We start from the raw sequence: 5,415 nt of genomic DNA on the forward strand, positions 1-5,415 counted from the left end.
AGGGTTGTCAGCGCCAGCCGACATGGCTCTCATGTGTCGCGGTCTAAAGGTACCTTAACATGGATGGATTTTGACAAACTATAGCTTGTTGGATAGCTGATGAATAGGCCAACAAGCTGACAAATCGGCAAAGCTTCAGACTTGAAACTTTTGGAGTGAGCCCCAGACGTAGGTACAAGATGCCCCCAGATTCGTTTTTGTGCAGAAAGTCCCATAGCAAGGGTTGTCAGCTCCAGCCGACTTGGCTCTCATGTGTCGCGGTCTAAAGGTACCTTAACATGGATGGATTTTGACAAACTATAGCTTGTTGGATAGCGGATGAATAGGCCAACAAGCTGACAAATCGGCAAGGCTTCAGACTTGAAACTTTTGGAGTGAGCCCCAGACGTAGGTACAAGATGCCCCCAGATTCGTTTTTGTGCAGTAAGTCCCATAGCAAGGGCTGTCAGCGCCAGCCGACTGGCTCTCATGTGTCGCTGTCTAAAGGTACCTTAACATCGATGGATTTTGACAAACTATAGCTTGTTGGATAGCGGATGAATAGGCCAACAAGCTGACAAATCGGCAAGGCTTCAAACTTGAAACTTTTGGAGTGAGCCCCAGACGTAGGTACAAGATGCCCCCCAGATTCGTTTTTGTGCAGTAAGTGCCATAGCAAGGGCTGTCAGCGCCAGCCGACATGGCTCTCATGTGTCGCTGTCTAAAGGTACCTTCACATCGATGGATTTTGACAAACTATAGCTTTTTGGATAGCGGATGAATAGGCCAACAAGCTGACAAATCGGCAAGGCTTCAGACTTGAAACTTTGGAGTGAGTCCCAGACGTAGGTACATGATGCCCCCAGATTCGTTTTCGTGCAGTAAGTCCCATAGGAAGGGCTGTCAGCGCCAGCCGACATGGCTCTCATGTGTCGCGGTCTAAAGGTACCTTAACATTGATGGATTTTGACAAACTATAGCTTGTTGGATAGCGGATGAATAGGCCAACAAGCTGACAAATCGGCAAGGCTTCAAACTTGAAACTTTTGGAGTGAGTCCCAGACGTAGGTACATGATGCCCCCAGATTCGTTTTTGTGCAGTAAGTCCCATAGCAAGGGCTGTCAGCGCCAGCCGACATGGCTCTCATGTGTCGCGGTCTAAAGGTACCTTAACATTGATGGATTTTGACAAACTATAGCTTGTTGGATAGCGGATGAATAGGTTAACAAGCTGACAAATCGGCAAGGCTTCAGACTTGAAACTTTTGGAGTGAGCCCCAGACGTAGGTACAGATGTCCCCCAGATTCGTTTTTGTGCAGTAAGTGCCATAGCAAGGGCTGTCAGCGCCAGCCGACATGGCTCTCATGTGTCGCGGTCTAAAGGTACCTTAACATGGATGGATTTTGACAAACTATAGCTTGTTGGATAGCGAATGAATAGGTCAACAAGCTGACAAATCGGCAAAGCTTCAGAATTGAAACTTTTGGAGTGAGCTCCAGACGTAGGTACAACATGCCCCCCAGATTCGTTTTTGTGCAGTAAGTGCCATAGCAAGGGCTGTCAGCGCCATCCGACATGGCTCTCATGTGTCGCGGTCTAAAGGTACCTTCACATGGATGGATTTTGACAAACTATAGCTTTTTGGATAGCAGATGAATAGGCCAACAAGCTGACAAATCGGCAAGGCTTCAGACGTGAAACTTTTGGAGTGAGTCCCAGACGTAGGTACATGATGCCCCAGATTCGTTTTTGTGCAGTAAGTCCTATAGCAAGGGTTGTCAGCGCCAGCCGACATGGCTCTCATGTGTCGCGGTCTAAAGGTACCTTAACATGGATGGATTTTGACAAACTATAGCTTGTTGGATAGCTGATGAATAGGCCAACAAGCTGACAAATCGGCAAGCTTCAGACTTGAAACTTTTGGAGTGAGCCCCAGACGTAGGTACAAGATGCCCCCAGATTCGTTTTTGTGCAGAAAGTCCCAGCAAGGGCTGTCAGCTCCAGCCGACATGGCTCTCATGTGTCGCGGTCTAAAGGTACCTTAACATGGATGGATTTTGACAAACTATAGCTTGTTGGATAGCGGATGAATAGGCAACAAGCTGACAAATCGGCAAGGCTTCAGACTTGAAACTTTGGGAGTGAGCCCAGACGTAGGTACAAGATGCCCCAGATTCGTTTTTGTGCAGTAAGTGCCATAGCAAGGGCTGTCAGCGCCAGCCGACATGGCTCTCATGTGTCGCTGTCTAAAGGTACCTTCACATCGATGGATTTTGACAAACTATAGCTTGTTGGATAGCGGATGAATAGGCCAACAAGCTGACAAATCGGCAAGGCTTCAAACTTGAAACTTTTGGAGTGAGCCCCAGACGTAGGTACATGATGCCCCCAGATTCGTTTTTGTGCAGTAAGTGCCATAGCAAGGGCTGTCAGCGCCAGCCGACATGGCTCTCATGTGTCGCGGTCTAAAGGTACCTTAACATCGATGGATTTTGACAAACTATAGCTTTTGGATAGCGGATGAATAGGCCAACAAGCTGACAAATCGGCAAGGCTTCAGACTTGAAACTTTTGGAGTGAGTCCCAGACGTAGGTACATGATGCCCCCAGATTCGTTTTTGTGCAGTAAGTCCATAGCAAGGGCTGTCAGCGCCAGCCGACATGGCTCTCATGTGTCGCGGTCTAAAGGTACCTTAACATAGATGGATTTTGACAAACTATAGCTTGTTGGATAGCGGATGAATAGGCCAACAAGCTGACAAATCGGCAAGGCTTCAGACTTGAAACTTTTGGAGTGAGTCCCAGACGTAGGTACATGATGCCCCCAGATTCGTTTTTGTGCAGTAAGTCCCATAGCAAGGGCTGTCAGCGCCAGCCGACATGGCTCTCATGTGTCGCGGTCTAAAGGTACCTTAACATGGATGGATTTTGACAAACTATAGCTTGTTGGATAGCGGATGAATAGGCCAACAAGCTGACAAATCGGCAAGGCTTCAGACTTGAAACTTTTGGAGTGAGCCCAGACGTAGGTACAAGATGCCCCCAGATTCGTTTTTTGTGCAGTAAGTGCCATAGCAAGGGCTGTCAGCGCCAGCCGACATGGCTCTCATGTGTCGCGGTCTAAAGGTACCTTAACATGATGGATTTTGACAAACTATAGCTTGTTGGATAGCGGATGAATAGGCCAACAAGCTGACAAATCGGCAAGGCTTCAGAATTGAAACTTTTGGAGTGAGCTCCAGACGTAGGTACATGATGCCCCCAGATTCGTTTTTGTGCAGTAAGTGCCATAGCAAGGGCTGTCAGCGCCAGCCGACATGGCTCTCATGTGTCGCGGTCTAAAGGTACCTTACATGGATGGATTTTGACAAACTATAGCTTTTTGGATAGCGGATGAATAGGCCAACAAGCTGACAAATCGGCAAGGCTTCAGACGTGAAACTTTTGGAGTGAGTCCCAGACGTAGGTACATGATGCCCACAGATTCGTTTTTGTGCAGTAAGTCCCATAGCAAGGGTGTCAGCGCCAGCCGACATGGCTCTCATGTGTCGCGGTCTAAAGGTACCTTAACATGGATGGATTTTGACAAACTATAGCTTGTTGGATAGCGGATGAATAGGCCAACAAGCTGACAAATCGGCAAGGCTTCAGACTTGAAACTTTTGGAGTGAGCCCAGACGTAGGTACAAGATGCCCCCAGATTCGTTTTTGTGCAGTAAGTCCCATAGCAAGGGCTGTCAGCGCCAGCCGACATGGCTCTCATGTGTCGCGGTCTAAAGGTACCTTAACATGGATGGATTTTGACAAACTATAGCTTGTTGGATAGCGGATGAATAGGCCAACAAGCTGACAAATCGGCAAGGCTTCAGACTTGAAACTTTTGGAGTGAGCCCCAGACGTAGGTACAGATGCCCCCAGATTCGTTTTTGTGCAGTAAGTGCCATAGCAAGGGCTGTCAGCGCCAGCCGACATGGCTCTCATGTGTCGCGGTCTAAAGGTACCTTCACATCGATGGATTTTGACAAACTATAGCTTGTTGGATAGCGGATGAATAGGCCAACAAGCTGACAAATCGGCAAAGGCTTCAGACTTGAAACTTTTGGAGTGAGTCCCAGACGTAGGTACATGATGCCCCCAGATTCGTTTTGTGCAGTAAGTCCCATAGCAAGGGCTGTCAGCGCCAGCCGACATGGCTCTCATGTGTGCGGTCTAAAGGTACCTTAACATGGATGGATTTTGACAAACTATAGCTTGTTGGATAGCGGATGAATAGGCCAACAAGCTGACAAATCGGCAAGGCTTCAGACTTGAAACTTTTGGAGTGAGTCCCAGACGTAGGTACATGATGCCCCCAGATTCGTTTTTGTGCAGTAAGTCCCATAGCAAGGGCTGTCAGCGCCAGCCGACATGGCTCTCATGTGTCGCGGTCTAAAGGTACCTTAACATAGATGGATTTTGACAAACTATAGCTTGTTGGATAGCGGATGAATAGGCCAACAAGCTGACAAATCGGCAAGGCTTCAGACTTGAAACTTTTGAGTGAGTCCCAGACGTAGGTACAAGATGCCCCCAGATTCGTTTTTGTGCAGTAAGTCCCATAGCAAGGGCTGTCAGCGCCAGCCGACATGGCTCTCATGTGTCTCGCGGTCTAAAGGTACCTTAACATGATGGATTTTGACAAACTATAGCTTGTTGGATAGCGGATGAATAGGCCAACAAGCTGACAAATCGGCAAGGCTTCAGACTTGAAACTTTTGGAGTGAGCCCCAGACGTAGGTACAGATGCCCCCAGATTCGTTTTGTGCAGTAAGTGCCATAGCAAGGGCTGTCAGCGCCAGCCGACATGGCTCATGTGTCGCTGTCTAAAGGTACCTTAACATGGATGGATTTTGACAAACTATAGCTTGTTGGATAGCGGATGAATAGGCCAACAAGCTGACAAATCGGCAAGGCTTCAAACTTGAAACTTTTGGAGTGAGCCCAGACGTAGGTACATGATGCCCCCCAGATTCGTTTTTGTGCAGTAAGTCCCATAGCAAGGGCTGTCAGCGCCAGCCGACATGGCTCTCATGTGTCGCGGTCTAAAGGTACCTTAACATGGATGGATTTTTACAAACTATAGCTTTTTGGATAGCGGATGAATAGGCCAACAAGCTGACAAATCGGCAAGGCTTCAGACTTGAAACTTTGGAGTGAGTCCCAGACGTAGGTACATGATGCCCCCAGATTCGTTTTGTGCAGTAAGTCCCATAGCAAGGGGCAGCGCCAGCCGACATGGCTCTCATGTGTCGCGGTCTAAAGGTACCTTAACATGGATGGATTTTGACAAACTATAGCTGTTGGATAGCGGATGAATAGGCCAACAAGCTGACAAATCGGCAAGGCTTCAGACTTGAAACTTTTGGAGTGAGCCCAGACGTAGGTACATGATGCCC

The sequence above is a fragment of the Patiria miniata genome, unplaced genomic scaffold (genome assembly GCF_015706575.1).
Source record: "Patiria miniata isolate m_02_andy unplaced genomic scaffold, ASM1570657v1 HiC_scaffold_7, whole genome shotgun sequence".
NCBI lineage: Eukaryota > Metazoa > Echinodermata > Asteroidea > Valvatida > Asterinidae > Patiria > Patiria miniata.